The following is a 19,744-nucleotide window of genomic DNA, read 5'->3' on the forward strand; positions in this document are numbered from 1 at the left end:
GCCACCGGAACCCCGGCAATTTCATTACTGGGGTTCCGATGAGCTGCAAACACCTTAAGTGCAGCGATCGCGTTTGAGCGCTGCACTTAAGGGGTTAATGGCGGGGATCGAAGCTAATTTCGGTCCCCGCCGTTACAGCCGGATGTCAGCTGTAAGATACAGCTGAGATCCGGTGATGATAGCACCGGCTCAGCTTCTGAGCCGGTCCCAAACGTTTGACGTACATGTACGGCAAGATGCGGGAAGTCAGTACTTTCCATGACGTACATGTACGGCAAATGTCGGGAAGGGGTTAACCGGTGCTGCTGGATCCTTGTTTGTTTTTGTATATATATATATATATATATATATATATATATATATATATATACACACTACCATTCAAAAGTTTGGAGTCACCCAGACAATTTTGTGTTTTCCATGAAAACTCACACTTATATTTATCAAATGAGTTGCAAAATGACTAGAAAATATAGTCAAGACATTGACAAGGTTAGAAATAATGATTTTTATTTCAAATAATAATTTTCTCCTTCAAACTATGCTTTCGTCAAAGAATGCTCCATTTGCAGCAATTACAGCATTGCAGACCTTTGGCATTCTAGCTGTTAATTTGCTGAGGTAATCGGGAGAAATTTCACCCCATGCTTCCAGAAGCCCCTCCCACAAGTTGGATTGGCTTGATGGGCAATTCTTGCATACCATACGGTCAAGCTGCTCCCACAACAGCTCTATGGGGTTGAGATCTGGTGACTGCACTGGCCACTCCATTACAGATAGAATACCAGCTGCCTGCTTCTTCCCTAAATAGTTCTTGCATAATTTGGGGGTGTGCTTTGAGTCATTGTCCTGTTGTAGGATGAAATTGGCTCCAATCAAGCGCTGTCCACAGGGTATGGCATGGCGTGGCAAAATGGAGTGATAGCCTTCCTTATTCAAAATCCCTTTTACCTTGTACAAATCTCCCACTTTACCAGCACCAAAGCAACCCCAGACCATCACATTACCTCCACCATGCTTGACAGATGGCGTCAGGCACTCTTCCAGCATCTTTTCAGTTGTTCTGCGTCTCACAAATGTTCTTCTGTGTGATCCAAACACCTCAAACTTCGATTTGTCTGTCCATAACACTTTTTTCCAATCTTCCTCTGTCCAATGTCTGTGTGCTTTTGCCCATATTAATCTTTTCCTTTTATTAGCCAGTCTCAGATATGGCTTTTTCTTTGCCACTCTGCCCTAAAGGCCAGCATCCCAGAGTTGCCTCTTCACTGTATACGTTGACACTGGCGTTTTGCGGGTACTATTTAATGAAGCAGCCAGTTGAGGACCTATGAGGCGTCTATTTCTCAAACTAGAGACTCTAATGTACTTGTCTTGTTGCTCAGTTGTGCAGCGGGGCCTCCCACTTCTCTTTCTACTCTGGTTAGAGCCTGTTTGTGCTGTCCTCTGAAGGGAGTAGTACGTACCGTTGTAGGACATCTTAAGTTTCTTGGCAATTTCTCGCATGGAATAGCCTTCATTTCTAAGAACAAGAATAAACTGTCGAGTTTCACATGAAAGCTCTCTTTTTCTAGCCATTTTGAGAGTTTAATCGAACCCCCAAATGTAATGCTCCAGATTCTCAACTAGCTCAAAGGAAGGTCAGTTTTATAGCTCCTCTAAACAGCAAAACTGTTTACAGCGGTTCTAACATAATTGCACCAGGGTTTTCAAGTGTTTTCTAATTATTCATTAGCCTTCTAACACAGTTAGCAAGCACAATGTACCATTAGAACAATAATAATAATAATAATAATAATAATCTTTATTTATATAGCGCCAACATATTACGCAGCACTTTACAATTTAGAGGGAACATGAAACAAACAATATCAGACATTACATAGTGACAAAGTTCATTTACAATTCAAACCTGGGTAGTGAGGACCCTGCTCGCAAGAGCTTACAATCTATGAGGACATAAGGGAGACACAAAGTGTAACAGTGTTTGTTCTGTACAATAGTCCGGCCATTTTTATACACATGCGGTGGTAACATAAAGCTGCATGAGCCGGTCACCAGCCACTATCCGTGTATGACGGACATGAAGAGAAGGAGTGTGAGGGAATCTTATTCTGATGACTAATCTAAATGGAGGGCCATGGAAAGGAGTCAGATTAGGGAATGTTATAGGCCTGTCTAAATAGATGTGTTTTCAGGGCACGTTTAAAACTGTGGATATTGGGAATTAATCTGATTGTCTGGGGTAGCACATTCCAGAGGACGGGTGCAGCACGAGAGAAATCTTGGAGACGGGAGTGGGAGGTTCGGATTATGGAGGATTTTAATCTAAGGTCGTTGGCAGAACGTAGAGTCCGAGTAGGGTGGTAGACAGAGATGAGGGAGGAGATGTAAGGAGGTGCAGCACTGTGGAGAGCTTTGTGGGTGAGAGTAATAAGTTTGAATTTTATTCGGAAGGGGATGGGCAACCAGTGCAGTGACTGGCACAGATTAGAGGCGTTGGTGTAGCGGTTGGTCATAAAGATGAGCCTGGCTGCTGCATTGAGGATAGATTGGAGAGGGGAGAGTTTAGTGAGGGGAAGACCGACTAGTAATGAGTTACAGTAGTCAAGACGAGAGTGAATCAGAGCAACAATGAGAGTTTTGGCAGTTTCCTCCGTAAGAAAAGAGCGGATTCTGGAGATGTTTTTGAGGTGAAAATGACAGGAGCGTGAAAGTGATTGTATGTGAGGAGTAAAGGAAAGATCTGAGTCAAAAATAACCCCGAGACAGCGGGCGTGCTGCTTAGGAGTTATGATAGTGCCACACACAGAGATGGAGACATCAGGTTTAGGGAGGTTAGTAGATGGTGGGAACACAAGGAGCTCAGTTTTAGAAAGATTCAGTTTCAGATAGAGAGAGGACATGATGTTAGAGACAGCGGACAGACAATAACTGGTGTTCTGTATTAGAGCAGGGGTGATGTCACGGGAAGAGGTATATAATTGGGTGTCATCAGCGTAGAGATGGTACTGGAAGCCAAATCTGCTGATGGTTTGTCCAATAGGAGCTGTGTAGAGAGAAAAGAGGAGCGGACCTAGGACTGATCCCTGAGGAACCCCGATATCAAGGGGAAGAGGAGAAGAGGTGGAACCAGCAAATGACACACTGAACGAGCGGTCAGAGAGATAGGAGGAAAACCAAGAGAGAGCCGCGTCCTTGAGGCCAATAGAGTGGAGCATGTTAAGTAGGAGTTTGTGGTCTACAGTGTCAAAGGCTGCAGAGAGATCCAAAAGAATCAGGAGAGAGGATTTACCGTCCGATTTAGCCGCCAAGAGATCATTTGAGACTTTAGTAAGGGCAGTTTCTGTGGAGTGTAGAGTGCGGAAACCAGATTGTAAGGGGTCAAGAATGGAGTTAGCAGAGAGATAGCGGATAAGGCGAGAGTAGACCAAGCGTTCCAGGAGTTTAGAGATGAAGGGCAGATTAGAGACTGGTCGGTAGTTGGCAGCGCTGGATGGGTCAAGTGTTGGTTTTTTCAATAATGGGTTTATAATGGCATGTTTAAAAGCGGAGGGAAAGATACCAGAGGAAAGAGAGAGGTTAAATATTTTAGTGAGGTGACTAGTGACAGCTGGGGAGAGGGACTGGAGGAGGTGTGAGGGGACAGGATCACTAGGGCAGGTAGTAGGACGAGAAGAAGAGAGGAGCCTCGAGACTTCTTCTTCAGTTATTGGGTCAAATGCTGAGAGTGAAGAAGAGGGAGTGCGGGGGGGAAGGGGATCGATGTTACTAGGGGACTGGGAGAGAATATCATGCCGGATGTTGTCAATTTTAACTTTAAAATAATTGGCCAGGTCTTCAGCACTGAGATCTGTGATTGGCGTCTGCACTTTAGGACTAAGGAGGGAGTGAAAAGTATCAAAGAGGCGTTTTGGATTATTAGATAGTGTGGAGATGAGAGAAGTGAAGTAGACTTGTTTGGCGCGGTGAAGGGCAGAGTTGTAAGTTTTGAGCATAAATTTGTAATGGAGGAAATCTGCATCCAAATGCGATTTTCTCCACAGTCGTTCGGCACATCTCAAGCACCGGTGAAGAAAGCGGGATTGAGGCGTGTGCCAGGGTTGTCGTCGTCTTTGTCGGGTGGTTCGGAGTGTAGTGGGGGCTGCTTCATCCAATGCATTTTTGAGAGTGTTATTATAAAGTTTGGCAGCCAGATTGGGACAGGAGAGGGAAGAGATAGGGGACAATGAGGACTGTAGACTGTCTATGAGTTTCACAGTGTTAATGGCATGTAGATTTCTGTATGTCTGATACGTAGGGATGACCTGAGGAGGCAGAGAATATTTGATAGTAAAGGAGAGAAGATTGTGGTCAGAAAGCGGGAGAGGAGAGTTAATAAAGTCAGAAACTGAGCAGAGCCGGAAGAAGACCAGGTCAAGTGAATGCCCGTCTTCATGTGTAGGAGAGTTAGTAAGTTGTGACAGACCGAGGGACGAGGTTAAAGATAGAAACTGGGAGGCAGATGAGGAGATTGGGTTATCAATGGGGATGTTGAAGTCACCCATGATGAGAGTGGGTGTTTCAGAGGATAGAAATTGTGGAAGCCAGGCAGCAAAATGATCCAGGAATTGGCGAGGTGAGCCCGGTGGGCGGTAGACAACTGCCACTCGGAGGGGAAAAGGGTGAAAGAGTCTGAGGGTGTGGACTTCAAAAGAGGGAAATGTGAGTGAGGGGACCGGGGGAATGACCTGGAAAGTGCAGTGTGGGGAAAGAAGTATACCTACTCCTCCACCCTGCCTGTTCTCAGTTCTGGGGGCATGAGAGAACTGGAGACCACCATAAGATAGAGCAGCAGGGGAAGCAGTGTCAGACAGGTGTAGCCATGTTTCTGTAAGAGCCAGAAGGTTGAGAGAGTTAGAAAGGAATAAGTCATGAATAAAGGTGAGTTTGTTGCACACGGACCGAGAGTTCCAGAGAGCACAGTTAAAAGAGACAGGAGAAGACATACAAGGAATGGCAAGAAGATTTGCAGGGTTTCTATGTGTGGCAGGTAAGTGGTTGAGCTTGGCAGAAGAAAAGGGAGGCCCAGGGTTGGGAGAGATGTCCCCTGCAGCTAGTAGCAGGAGAATGGAGAGAGACAGCAGATGGTTCTGTGATTTATGTGAGTGTTTTTTATGTTGGGCAGTGGGATGAGATGGGTTAAGTTGACTGAGGAAAGTGAATAGTGAATGGGAGCTATACATGGGCGAGGCAAGGAGAGAGGGACTGATGTAGACTGTTTTTGGGCAAGTCTTAAATGGGCGATAGGATTGAAAACCAAGAGCAGCTATAATGATGAGAGCGGTGGCAAACATGTTTGTTTACAGATAGTTAGAAATCTAATATTGAGAGCGTGGGCTAGTTTGTCTGGTTTGGTAATGCAGCTTACCTGTCACTGACCCTGTGCAACTGCCATGTATAACTGCCAGGACACTTTGACAGTATGACACTTAGACAGAGATGACTTCTGCCGTCGTGCCCCCCTGCACGAGTGCCTTCCCCATATGCTACATCTAAATTTATAGGGGAGTAGATGCTCAGATCTAGGCCTAATTAAGCTCGTTCAGCTATTAATCAAATCAACTAGACACATGAGGTGAAAAAGCTATGCAGAGATAAACAAACAAACTAGCAGGTCTGGATGATCATAAAACTTAACGACGATCAAACACTTTGACAAAACTTTGAGATAACATTAGACTATATAGCAAGACAGGAAAGCAGAGTACCATAAAATAAAAGTTTCAGCTTTTTGAAATGCAGCTACAGCAGGGATGAGGTTCATGCAGGAATGAAATGGATTATATACCATAAAATAAAAGTTTCAGCTTTTTGAAATGCAGCTACAGCAGGGATGAGGTTCATGCAGGAATGAAATGGATTATATACCATAAAATAAAAGTTTCAGCTTTTTGAAATGCAGCTACAGCAGGGATGAGGTTCATGCAGGAATGAAATGGATTATATACCATAAAATAAAAGTTTCAGCTTTTTGAAATGCAGCTACAGCAGGGATGAGGTTCATGCAGGAATGAAATGGATTATATACCATAAAATAAAAGTTTCAGCTTTTTGAAATGCAGCTACAGCAGGGATGAGGTTCATGCAGGAATGAAATGGATTATATACCATAAAATAAAAGTTTCAGCTTTTTGAAATGCAGCTACAGCAGGGATGAGGTTCATGCAGGAATGAAATGGATTATATACCATAAAATAAAAGTTTCAGCTTTTTGAAATGCAGCTACAGCAGGGATGAGGTTCATGCAGGAATGAAATGGATTATATACCATAAAATAAAAGTTTCAGCTTTTTGAAATGCAGCTACAGCAGGGATGAGGTTCATGCAGGAATGAAATGGATTATATACCATAAAATAAAAGTTTCAGCTTTTTGAAATGCAGCTACAGCAGGGATGAGGTTCATGCAGGAATGAAATGGATTATATACCATAAAATAAAAGTTTCAGCTTTTTGAAATGCAGCTACAGCAGGGATGAGGTTCATGCAGGAATGAAATGGATTATATACCTGTATGAAGAGAAGAGAGATGGATGTTAGATCTGTGCCATGTATAACTGCCAGGACACTTTGACAGTATGACACTTAGACAGAGATGACTTCTGCCGTCGTGCCCCCCACTGGAGTGATGGTTGCTGGAAATGGGCCTCTATACACCTATGTTGATATTGCATTAAAAAGCAGACATTTGCAGCTAGAATAGTCATTTAGCACATTTAACAATGTATAGAGTGTCTTTCTGATTAATTTAACCGGTTAAGGACTAGGCTGTTTTACAGCTAAATGACCAGAGCAAATTTCACAATTTTGCTATGCGCTTCTTTAGATGACTATAACTCAGCAGGTGAATAAAGTTCATCTTTGAATTTTACACTCTTTTTAAAGGACAGATAGGGCTTTGTTTTAGTGGCATTTGTCAGTATATATCATTTTTATTTTTTTCTCTAAAGTGGGCAAAAGTGGAAAAAAATGCAAGAATTTAGCAATTGCGCCAGTTTATGCTAGCATTTTTCACACACGGTATGGACCACGGACAAAATTAATCTCCTTTCACATTCTTCCACTTCTCCCGTGCATGGGGATACCAAATATGTGTGCCTTATTCACTGTGCGGGCATGTGCCAGGGCTTGGCATAAAAGGAGGCTTTTCGGCCTTTTCGGTCCAGGAATTTTGCATTTGATTTTATAGCAGCATACTGTTTTCTGGGGGGTGTAATGCTGCTGAAACATTAGAATCACCCCATAAATGACTTCGTTCGCACAAGTAGACCCCACAAGGTTTCCTTCAAGGGGTTTATCATATTTTTAGCAAGTCCAGTTTTCTTCTGAAAGTTTCTTGAATAAGATGGAACAAAAAAAAATCAGCTATTTTTTAGCAAATGCGTCAGTTTAGGCTAGTATTTTTCACACACGGTATAGACCACGGACAAAATTCATCTCCTTTCACATTATTCCACTTCTCCCGTGCATGGGGATACCAAATATGTGTGCCTTATTCACTGTGCGGGCATGTGCCAGGGCTTGGCATAAAAGGAGGCTTTTCGGCCTTTTCGGTCCAGGAATTTTGCATTTGATTTTATAGCCACATACTGTTTTCTGGGGGGCGTAATGCTGCTGAAACATTAGAATCACCCCATAAATGACTTCATTCACACAAGTAGACCCCACAAGGTTTCCTTCAAGGTGTTTATCATATTTTTAGCAAGTCCAGTTTTCTTCTGAAAGTTTCTTGAATAAGATGGAACAAAAAAAAATCAGCTATTTTTTAGCAAATGCGTCAGTTTAGGCTAGTATTTTTCACATACGGCATAGACCACGGACAAAATTAATCTCCTTTCACATTCTTCCACTTCTGCCGTGCATGGGGATACCAAATATGTGTGCCTTATTCACTGTGCGGGCATGTGCCAGGGCTTGGCATAAAAGGAGGCTTTTCGGCCTTTTCGGTCCAGAAATTTTGCATTTGATATTATAGCCGCATACTGTTTTCTGGGGGCGTAATGCTGCTGAAACATTAGAATCACCCCATAAATGACTTCATTCACACAAGTAGACCCCACAAGGTTTCCTTCAAGGGGTTTATCATATTTTTAGACAGTCCAGTTTTCTTCTGAAAGTTTCTTGAATAAGATGGAACAAAATAAAATTACCTTTTTTTTTAACAAATGCGTCAGTTTATGCTAGCTTTTTCACACACAAAATGGACCACGGACAAAATTCATCGCATTTCACATTCTTCCACTTCTCCTGTGCATGGGGATACCAAATATGTGTGCTTTATTCATGGGCATGTGCCAGGGCTTGGCATAAAAGGAGGCTTTTTGGCCTTTTCGGTCCAGGAATTCTGCACTTGATTTTATAGCCGCATACTGTTTTCTGGGGGGCCTAATGCTGCTGAAAGATTAGAATCACCCCATAAATTACTTCATTCACGCAAGTAGACCCCACAAGGTTTTCTTCAAGGGGTTTATCATATTTTTAGACAGTCCAGTTTTCTTCTGAAAGTTTCTTGAATAAGATGGATCAAAATAAAATTAGCAATTTTTTAGCAAATGCGTCAGTTTATACCAGCATTTTTCACACACGGCATAGACCACGGCCAAAATTCATCTCCTTTCACATTCTTCCACTTCTCCTGAGCATGGGGATACCAAATATGTGTGTCTTATTTATCACATAGAGAAGTAGGAGGGCTGACGATAGAAGAAGCTTATTTCACAAATCGCTTTTTTTCAAAGCTGGTTTTACAAAACTCAACAGAGTTTCTATAACACTTCCAAAAAATCTGCTCTTGAAGCAGAAATCCCAAAATATTCATCTAGGGGTATAATGGGAATTTATTTTTTTGGGTTTTCTAAAATAAGAAATTGCAGGTTTATGCAAATGGAACTCTCCAGCAGATGAACTTTAGAGAATATGCAAACATGACATCCACCCCCCACCCACCCATTCCCTCCCTCACCCTTGGAGTAAAATCAGGGGAAAAATAAAAACGTAATGTAGGGCAAATATATTTTCAACGAATTAACTAAAATCTAATAATTCAGAACAGTGTGGTATTTTTTAAAACATGGCTGGTTGTGAGGCACAGGCCTGGTTGTGAGGGACATGAGGGACAGAAATATCGGGAATCTTTGCGGTGCCCGTCTTTTCTGCAGACGCGGCACTTTTTCTGAGGGTTGCTTCTGGTTGGTGTTGGGGGAATCCGACTGATGAAGTGTCTTTCAGTCAGTCGCGTGACATCCTCAGACTGGGGGCATTCTCGGGTGTCCTGAACATCAAAAATGAGGCCTTCAATAATTTTTTCCTGGAAATCCAGGTATGTGTCTCTGCCTCTGTTTTTTTTGTAGAGCACAAATGAGTTGTGGATGGCCACCTGTAACAAATAAATGGCCACTTTTTTGTACCAGGTTTTAGTTTTGCGTTTTACTAAATAGGGCTGTAAAACCTGGTCGCTTAAATCCACCCCCCCCATGTACTTGTTATATTCGGACACGCTCACTGGTTTGTGCTTGTCCGATGTTGCCCCCCTTTCCCTCACTGCCACTGTTCCTGCGGTATGAATCGTGCTTAGCACATACACATCTTTGCGATCCCTGAACTTGACCGCCAGCAATTCTTCAGATGCAAAAGCACAGGAGTCCCCCTTTACCATGCGCTTCCCCACTAATTGCTGTGGAAAAACAATTCTGTTTTTGCGCATGGTACCACATGCCCCAGTCCTTGCAGCATGCAAATGCCTAAACAGGGGCACACTCGAATACAAATTATCACAGTACAGGTGGTACCCTTTGTGAAGCAGAGGCTGCATTATCTCCCACACGATCTTACTGCTGGTGGAAAGATCAGGGGGGCATCCAGGAACATTTATTGTGCGGTCCCGCCCTTCATAAATTCTGAAGGCAGTGGTATATCCTGACCCGCTTTCACACAATTTGTAGAGCTTAACGCCATATCTTGCCCTTTTTGAAGGTAGATATTGGCGAAAGCTAAGTCTGCCATGAAAGTTGAGGAGGGATTCGTCCACACTTACATTCTGCTCAGGGGTGTAGAGTTGCAGAAATAAATTATTCAGGGAATTTATTAGCGGTCTTATTTTGAACAACCGATCCCGGTTTGCATCGGTACTTGGGGGGGCCTGTGCGTTGTCATTGAAGTGGAGGAACCTCATTATTGTCTCATAACGAGACCTGGGCATTACTGCAGAATATACTGGGGTGGCTTGGGCGGGTCTTGTTGACCAGTAAGACCTAATGGAGGGCTTTTTGACAATACCCATATTTAGGGTGAGTCCCAAATTTTTTTTTAATTCCAGCAAATTGGTGGGCGTCCAATCTCTGGCATGGGTGGATGAAGGTTTCTGCCTTATATATTGAGTGGCATATAAATTTGTTTCGTGGACAATCTGATTTAGGATGTCGTCCGTTATAAATAAATGGAAGTAATCCATTTGGACAAAATTTGTATTGTCCACGGTTATGCCAGGAGTGGCAGTAAATCCGTGGATTCTAGGCCCAAAAGATGGGGCAGGTGCCCATACAAGAGCCTGGACTGAAGGGACCAGGCTGTCCCGTGCTACAGCGCTACTTGGCCCTGCGCTTTCAAGTTCTGCAGTTTCAACTGCATCAGGGACAACGTCCCCTGAAGATGAACCTGAAGTGACGCTGTCATCGTCACTACCTAAAACAGGTTCCATCTCGGACGCCATCTCTGATGCGGTCTCCGACTCAGACCACAGCATGGCGTATGCCTCCTCGGCGCTAAACAACTTCCTCGCCATAACGTAACTAACACTAACTAAACAAATTGTTTTTTTTTTTTGTTTTTTTTTTTATATAAAACACACAAACTAACTGCTATATATATCTACACTACCGCTAACAAAAAAATAAACCGCTATTGCTATATATATTATATATATATGTGGATATATATATAATTATATACTCCCTACCTGCCTATTCTAATAGAATAAAAGATAGAAAGGTAGATATATAGAAAAAAAGATAGATGGATAGATAGATTGTATAGATAGATAGAAATCTATCTATACAGAGAATGTTTTAGAGTGTAACTGTATTTTTTGTGTAACTGTAATCTTCTGGCAGCAATTCTCCCGAGTCTCTTCTTCTCCTCAAACTGAAACAATGTTTGAGGAGAAGAAAAGAGGCAGGAGATTTACTGCCAGAAAAGTCAAAATAAAACAAATGTGGTCGCTGTGATAGGTTTTCACAGCAACCACATGTTCAGGGACCATCAGATTGGTCCCTGATACTCTGCCCAGTGCCCAGAGCTGTTGGTAACAGCGTGGGCACAGGGCTGTGTGCACGCGATCGCGTGCACACTGTTTTCTATGTAGAAATGCATGTGATCGCTGTGATTGGTTGTCACAGCCATCACATGTTCAGGGGCCAAAAGATTGGCCCCTGACATTCTGCCCAGTGCCCATGGCTGTTAGCAACAGCCAGGGCACAGAGCTGTGTGCACGCGATCGCGCGTGCACAGTCTCTGAAGTGCCGCCGTAAATAGTCTATACGGCGGACTTCAGAGACCCTGACCGCTGGCCGTATAAATACGGCCAGCGGTCGGGAACCTGTTAATGTTATCTTCATTGAAAAAAACTGTGCTTTTCTTGCAAAAATAAGGAAATTTCTAAGTGACCCTAAACTTTTGAACAGTAGTGTGTATATATATATATATATATATACATATATATAATATCATACTCTACACTATACACTGTGTAATGCTAAAATGTGCAGATAGACACTATATTTATATATATATATATATATATATAAACAATCTATAAATCCTGGTCAATCATAAATTTGCCGTCAACTAAATTTTTGTGAACTTTAAGGCAGATGGCACCATTAAATCGAACTGTTTAACTGTAGAGTGACTTTGGGCAGAGGAAAGCAAGTGTGTGAAGCAGCAGATTGGATCTGATTATTACAGTGTTTATGCATGTTTTTGCAGCTAATAAATCTCTACTCATGAAATCAGTGTGTGCCTTACTTGTCACTATATGCAATGCTATTGACACAGAATCTAACGTACAGAGGCCAACTTCCTATTTGCACAAGAACAATCTAACCAAACCTAGACAAACTGACTGAAATGTTCTACAGATGTAGTAGAGCTAAATTTGCCATTTAAATATTTGAAGACAAATATTTTGCTCATTATGATTACTCTTTTAAAAGAATGCACCATATTTACATGCACTCCTAGTTAAATCCACAGATAACACCTGGGTTTCATAATAAGCAGTGCCAAATAAAATACTCAGCTCTGATTGAGGGCAGGAACACATATAGTGGCCACTGTGCGTCTGCGATGCAAACGAATACCTAGCTCACATGTGTCTTTACTGTAAAGTTTGCATTGTGTCTGGACCTCAGCCAAAATATTTAACAGTTTGGAACAACCATATCTACACTTATATGTATGTAAAAGTGATGATGATAATAATAATAATAATAATAATAATAACAACAACAACAACAATAATATTATTATTATTCATACTACTACTACTACTACTACTACTACTACTACTACTACTACTACTACTACTACTACTACTACGAATAATAATAATAATAATAATGCTACAATATAATGTTCAATTTATGCTTTTTGTCAAAATGTTAATGTTTTCCCTTTTTCTGTAAACATTTGTTTTTAAATTGTTTACATTGTTTTATCACTTATTGATATTTACAATAGCACTGGTTTTTCATTCCACACTCATTTGATGCAAAATTTGTATACCTATATAGATGTCCAATTGAACTCCTCCTCTGGAACCAGTATAGTACCTGGTATAGCACTGTTACTATCTATGGCTCCAGTTCTGTGTTCTCATGTGTTTGACCCTTGACCTCTGATTTAGATCCTGCTTACCTTGACTTTTCATCTGCCACAACCAAATAACTTGTAGGTCCACTTGTTTCTGGACCTTTGCCTGCATCCTTTTACAGTATGTCTCTCTTTATGCTGATGCAAATTAATTGCCTGTTTCCGACTATGATATTTGTCTCTAGATTGTATGTGACTTTTTGTCGATGACTCAGTTTTACAACTACGCATCTTTATTATATCGCTATGAGTGATACCCTGATGAGTTTCATGACATTCCACTGAGAACTTGCTTTCAGGTCCTATAGCCAAAGCTATTCAGGGAAAACCAATCTGGGACCCCAAGCTATCTGCTGAAGATGCTCCAATAGTGCATTTAAAAAAGTTGACAAAACAATACAACCCCCTTAAGGCCAGTATTTTTCAGATCAAGGAAAAAATATTCTGTTTTATATTTGTTTATATTGAAGAAAACAAAATTGTGAAACTGTAACTATAATTTTATACTGTAGCTTTTTCACATTTCTCCATCACCATGATCCAAAAAGATATAGACAATTAAGTAAATAAATGTCCTGTTAACAAAGCAAAATAATTTGATTGAAACACTTCATCTACAGGGTGGGCCATTTATATGGATACACCTAAATAAAATGGGAATGGTTGGTGATATTAACTTCCTGTTTGTGGCACATTAGTATATGGGAGGGGGGAAACTTTTCAAGTTGGGTGTTAACCATGGCGGCCATTTTGTATCCAACTTTAGTTTTTTCAATTGGAAGAGGGTCATGTGACACATCAAACTTATCGAGAATTTCACAAGAAAAACAATGGTGTGCTTGGTTTTAACGTTACTTTATTCTTTCATGAGTTATTTACACGTTTCTGACCACTTATAAAATGTGTTCAAAGTGCTGCCCATTGTGTTGGATTGTCAATGCAACCCTCTTCTCCCACTCTTAACACACACTGATAGCAACACCGCAGAAGAAATGCTAGCACAGGCTTCCAGTATCCATCGTTTCAGTTGCTGCACATCTCGTATCTTCACAGCATAGACAATTGCCTTCAGATGACCCCAAAGATAAAAGTCTAAGGGAGTCAGATCGGGAGGCATTTCTTCTGCGGTGTTGCTATTAGTGTGTGAAGAGTGGGAGAAGAGGGTTGCATTGACAATCCAACACAATGGGCAGCACTTTGAACACATTTTATAAGTGGTCAGAAACTTGTAAATAACTCATGAAAAAATAAAGTAACGTTAAAACCAAGCACACCATTGTTTTTCTTGTGAAATTCTCGATAAGTTTGATGTGTCACATGACCCTCTTCCAATTGAAAAAACTAAAGTTGGATACAAAATGGCCGACTTCAAAATGGCCACCATGGTCAACACCCAGCTTGAAAAGTTTCCCCCCTCCCATATACTAATGTGCCACAAACAGGAAGTTAAAATCACCAACCATTCCCATTTTATTTAAGTGTATCCATATAAATGGCCCACCCTGTACTATTACCCCACAGGCTTTAAAAAGACTAAGTAATGTAAAAAACGCATTGTCCTCATATGTTCTTGATATGTGAATTGTTGAAACTGTTTGGTCTCAACAGCCAATTCAAGCTACAGTAGGTCAATCTAGACCGGCTTAGAATGTAAGCTTGGTAAGCAGCACTGCAGATTTGAATGGCTGTTTCAGCAGGTCTTTGTATGTTGATATAACAAGCATGCTTATCTGAAAGCCAGTAATTGATTTTCATACGAATACTGTCATATTTTCCTTGCATTCCTCTTGGGCATATTTCCATTTTTTCATGACTTATATCCACAGCTGTTACTTTATAGGCTAAAGTGATAATATCTCTTGAGTTGTGTTAGTAAATTAATAGATTATCATTTAATTATACTAAATCTAATTAAATATGCAGATACTTAATGCAGCCCATAATACTATATAAAAGCAACAACAATGTTATGATGGAGTACTGAATGTTTGTAGAGTATACCTTATAAGATTAAATGCAAGGTTTATATATATATATATATATATATATATATATATATATATATATATGTGTGTGTGTAAAAAATAATAATATATATATATATATACATATATATATATATTTACTTATTTATAGGGTCAGTTTAGCTGGTGTTCTAGTAACCAATAAGTGCTCTATATGCATAAGACGCTGATGTACATATTGCACATATACAGCTATATTGTTTCATGCTTGTTACAGGGTTTGTCTACATTAGAGAATCTCTTTATGTTAGAAGAAAGAGCACCTGAAGATAAGTTGATCCCAGTATTTTCCCAGTTATCAGCTGCAATTTATGAGGGAATCGGGCAGCATGTGTTTAATATGACTACAGCACTGCTACAGGGGAAATCAGGAAGTACATGAAATAAATGGGCTGTCCATGTAATGCATGATTGTGCCGGGTCCAGTAGATGCTTTTGTAGCTACTATTTACCCTGGCTAATAGATGATAGTCCTGTATTGTCTGAAAGTTAGAGTGAGGTGATCCACAAGTTGCACAGTTTTCAACTTAATATATAAGTTATGGCTGAATAAATCATAAGGATTTACTTAGTAGCTTTGGAAAGTCTTATAATAATAAACTTGTTGAAATAAAAAAAAGGGTTGGAAGAAACTATTATTACAACTTTGACACGTAAAAAATGTGCATTTATCGACACCTTCCATTCTGACCTCTTCTTATCAACATAAGAAAATGTTGTACAATTCATACCAATAATAAGCTTACAAATAGCTGGAAACAGCCTGACCTCTAATTTGTACAAGAAATATGATGTGTGCATCATGCTCTCAGGTTGACAGTAACTGCCTAGCAGCACTAAAAATGTATTATCATTTCTTGCTTTCTAAAGATGGTAAATTTCGAGAAGTATAGTAATAAGATCATTAACTACATTTCTGTTCTTAAGAAACAAAAAGGCATAAACCTGCAGACCTTTGTGATTGTGATTGCTAGTTTCTTCCTGCAGGCGTTAGCAATCGTGGTCTTCTGGGAAATGAGTTCATGCAGTGGACAGGAGCGAGAGTTGATGTTTGTTTGAATATAATATTTCTGAATATGATTTTGGACAATAAGCCTTTCATTTAGCCTTGCTCCTGCCCAAGCATTATTACATTAGATGTTAAATGGTGTATGTCAGTTTTCTTTTTTGGTAACAAGAAGTATAAAACAAATATTTATATGTCATACAAATTAAGCTGAGAACCCTTTTCTGCGGTGTTTCTATAAACCCATTGCTTTGATCCTTTGAAGTCTAAGCTTGCTCTTATTGACGATATATCAATATAGTTGTATATTGGATGTTTTAAATAATTTATCTAGTAGAAATATAATAATAAAGAGGATGTTTTCGTAGGGAGGCAGTATTGGCACACCGTTCTAACCTCAGCTCTGTATTTTTATCTTTGATACAATAATATTATGGGATTTTCTCTCGGACAAGTTTATTCAAGAACAATAACAAAGTCTATCTATTTCTGCATTCCTAGCTTTTTCAAAACATTTTGTTGATACTGTAAGTCTACAATTTTAAGGTGTGTTAGACTTGTTGATATCTGAATTGAGGATGTCCATGGAGGGTTCCGTCAAGGCCTCCAAAACATTTTACAGTAAGAACAGAGCAGCATGCAGTGCTGTTATTTGCCATAAAAAGTACCGGGACTATTCAGTTTTCCTCCATTAAGCTTCCGGATTGAGGTGACCAGGCGAGACTATAACTGAGAATAACCATGACTGAGTCTGAAGTGAATCCTAAAGCCTACCCACTGACTGATGCCTAGCTGACAAAGACTATATTGGAGCTTGTGCAGCAAGTCTCCAATTATAAACAGCTTTACAAAGGGTCAAGTAAAGCCACAAAAAAAATTGTAGAGTTTGTTGCTATGGCAGCTGATGCAGAACATTTGGAGATCATTCTTCACCTTCCTCTTCTGTGGGATTACAATAATGTCTCTTATGTCTGTATGATCTAAGCAGGCTTTGGGAAGAGCCAGCAGGGTCTCAAGACCAGTCATTGCTTGCGCTGTCAGTATCAAGGAAGAGCCTCAGTTTGTTCAGGAAGCCATTGAGGGACTACTGGTGTAAATCACACTTTGAATTTATGGCAGAAGCCTAGACATCAATTTAATTTGCTTGTACAGTTTAATAATGTAACAAAAGTTGATAACCTAGTTGAATGTTTGTAACATATGAAGATTTCCAGATTGAACCACTTGGTAGTAATCTTTCAAACTATACCTATATTGGCGAAATGTTTAGTTGTTGGAAGCATATTTTTTTAACCAGAAAGAATCTGTGACATTACAACTTTTTTTTCTTTGACTTGTCTTATGTGTATTTTAATTAAAAAAAACATACATGTAAAAAGAGTTGGAACCTCGATGGCCATTATAAGTCAATGGAGTTCAAGGGGCACAATCCGGACTAGTCGTGAAATGGATATAGCACAGCACTATGGCATCTGTCATAGATGGGAGCCAAAGCACTGACATAAACAAAGCCATATTCTTACTGAAAGAATTATTATAATTATTAATATTTCTATTATTACTAATACTACTGTGAACTTTTAACTAACAAGTTAAAGTATCACATTAAAGCAGAAAAAAAATGCAGCTTTTAGCCAAAGACATTGAGCTCTAATTGTCCACATATCCAGAATTCCCCTGCTTTCTACCATTAGACCGCAGCTCAAGCCTGAGCCAACCATAAGAAGAGATCAGTAAATTAATGAGCCACTATGCAGTCAACTATACCCCAATTGCATTACATAATATTACAATGATGACGGCACCTTGCAGAATGCTAATAGGACAACAGGGTTGGTGGAATATAGAAAATGTTGTACAAATATATGTACAACATGATTCATGTATGACGCCTCATTTCCAACTGCCTTGTTTGAAATTTGTACCACTGTGGGGGAGATTAGTTGTCTGCACCTTTCAATTGACATCTATGTAGGGAGAGGTAATTTTCATATGTCTGTCACAAATATTGGCATGGAAAAAAATTTGCCATGGAGATAACGGCCACTTGTTGCTACAATGAAGAAACTGGGCAGTAACAGAAAATTAAAGAATGCACAAAAGTGCAAATTTGTTAAGACTGGTGCTTCATATGCAAGCCTTAAATTGAAGTGCGCTGGAGTACAATGTGCCAAATTTATAAAGAGGTGCACCCCTCTTACTAAATTTGGCATTTATTTCGGCAGAGGTATATATTGTGAGTATTTCCTGACATATACCTTTAACAGAATGCTGCAACATACGGCACAAAAATGTCAACAAAAGTAGGAAGGGTTTAGTGGGAGGGGTCACGCAGACTGACAGATTTACTAGAATTTACACCAGAAATTGGCATAATTATAGTGTAAATCTACACCAATCTTCTGTCTGTACGACAGAAAATAAAATCTACGCCTGCCTTGAGCAGGAGTAGATTTACACCATAATTACGCCAATTACTGTTGTAAATTCTAGTAAATATGTCAGTCTGCGGGACGCCACACCCCTCCCACTAAACCCTTCCTACTTTTGTTGACATTTTTGTGCTGTATGTTGCAGCCTTCTGTTAAAGGTATGTGTCAGGAAATACTCACAATATAAACCTCTGCCGAAAGGCTCAAACAAGTTGTGAACAGAGCCTTTTTTCTATGAAGTACAATGTCTATGCTCAGAGGAATTTACCGTTTGTTGAGTTCTCAGTTGGACAAAGCCCTGTTTATCTAAAATGTCAAATGAATTGTTCACATATTTGAGACATTCCAGCTATATCACAGACAGTGTGGCTTTCTTGCATCTTGCTAATTGCATTTTTACTAATGCTTTTTGCAGTGCATTCAATTCAATTAGAATCAGGGCATATGTTAGTGAGATTTAACATTTTACTACTTTAAGCTGCACCATATATTATTTATATGACTAGAAATTAGAAAACTTGTAATATATGGGCAACACTGAAGCAAAATACAAGTGTAGGGGTGTCACAGAATGAGCCTTTTCACCCCTGTCAAAGCTGCACTAGGAGGCAGCGATATGTATGGGTAAGACTCCATGCTATAGCCTTCTTGGGTAATGTATATTCTCACCTATACTTTGTATTGATCCTTTCTATACACATACATTAATTTCTTGCTCTAAACATTCTGGGAATTTCCCCTAAGTATTTATGATGTCACATTGTTGATGCCAAGATTTGCTCTTGACTTCTCTTGATATAGAATCTGTGAGCTCTATTGTTATTGTGTTTTATTCTTCTGTATTGTACAGGTGTGATAGATATTATTCAGACATATAGGGAAAAATAATGTTTTTGCAATATTTCTGCATCCATTAACTGGAGCCATAGTTCAGGCTATGTTAATACAATTGATACACTTAGGTCCAGAATTATTTGGACAGTGACACAATCTTCATGATTTGGGCTCTGCATGTCTCCACATTGGATTTGAAATGAAACAGCTGAGATGCAATTGAAGTGTAGACTTTCAGGTTTAATTGAAGGGGTAGAACAAAAATATCTGTGAAATTGTTGATGCCAAGAATTGCTCTTGACTTCTCTTGATATAGATTCTGTAAGCTGCATTGTTATTGTGTTTTATTCTTCTATATTGTACAGGTGTGATAGATATTATTCAGATATATCTGGGAAAAAAATGTTTTGCTATACTATTGCAACCATTTTTCTACACAGCCTCCTCATTCCAGGGGCTCAAAAGTAATTGGACAAATTAAAATTACAATAAATAAAAAACTTTTCTTTTATAATACTTTGTAGAGAATACTTTGCAGGCA

At 39.8% G+C, this 19,744-nt stretch overlaps 1 protein-coding gene and 1 pseudogene across 1 annotated transcript in view; one reads left to right on the plus strand and one right to left on the minus strand.

Moving 5' to 3' along the window:
- The window catches only part of DMD (dystrophin), a 2,416,993-nt gene that overhangs the window by 2,135,551 nt on the left and 261,698 nt on the right, over positions 1–19,744 (minus strand). The gene's annotated exons all lie outside the window — the stretch shown is intronic.
- Positions 16,679–17,033, plus strand: LOC142740940 (NHP2-like protein 1 pseudogene; annotated as a pseudogene).

The sequence above is a fragment of the Rhinoderma darwinii genome, chromosome 2, assembly GCF_050947455.1.
Source record: "Rhinoderma darwinii isolate aRhiDar2 chromosome 2, aRhiDar2.hap1, whole genome shotgun sequence".
NCBI classification, from domain to species: domain Eukaryota; kingdom Metazoa; phylum Chordata; class Amphibia; order Anura; family Rhinodermatidae; genus Rhinoderma; species Rhinoderma darwinii.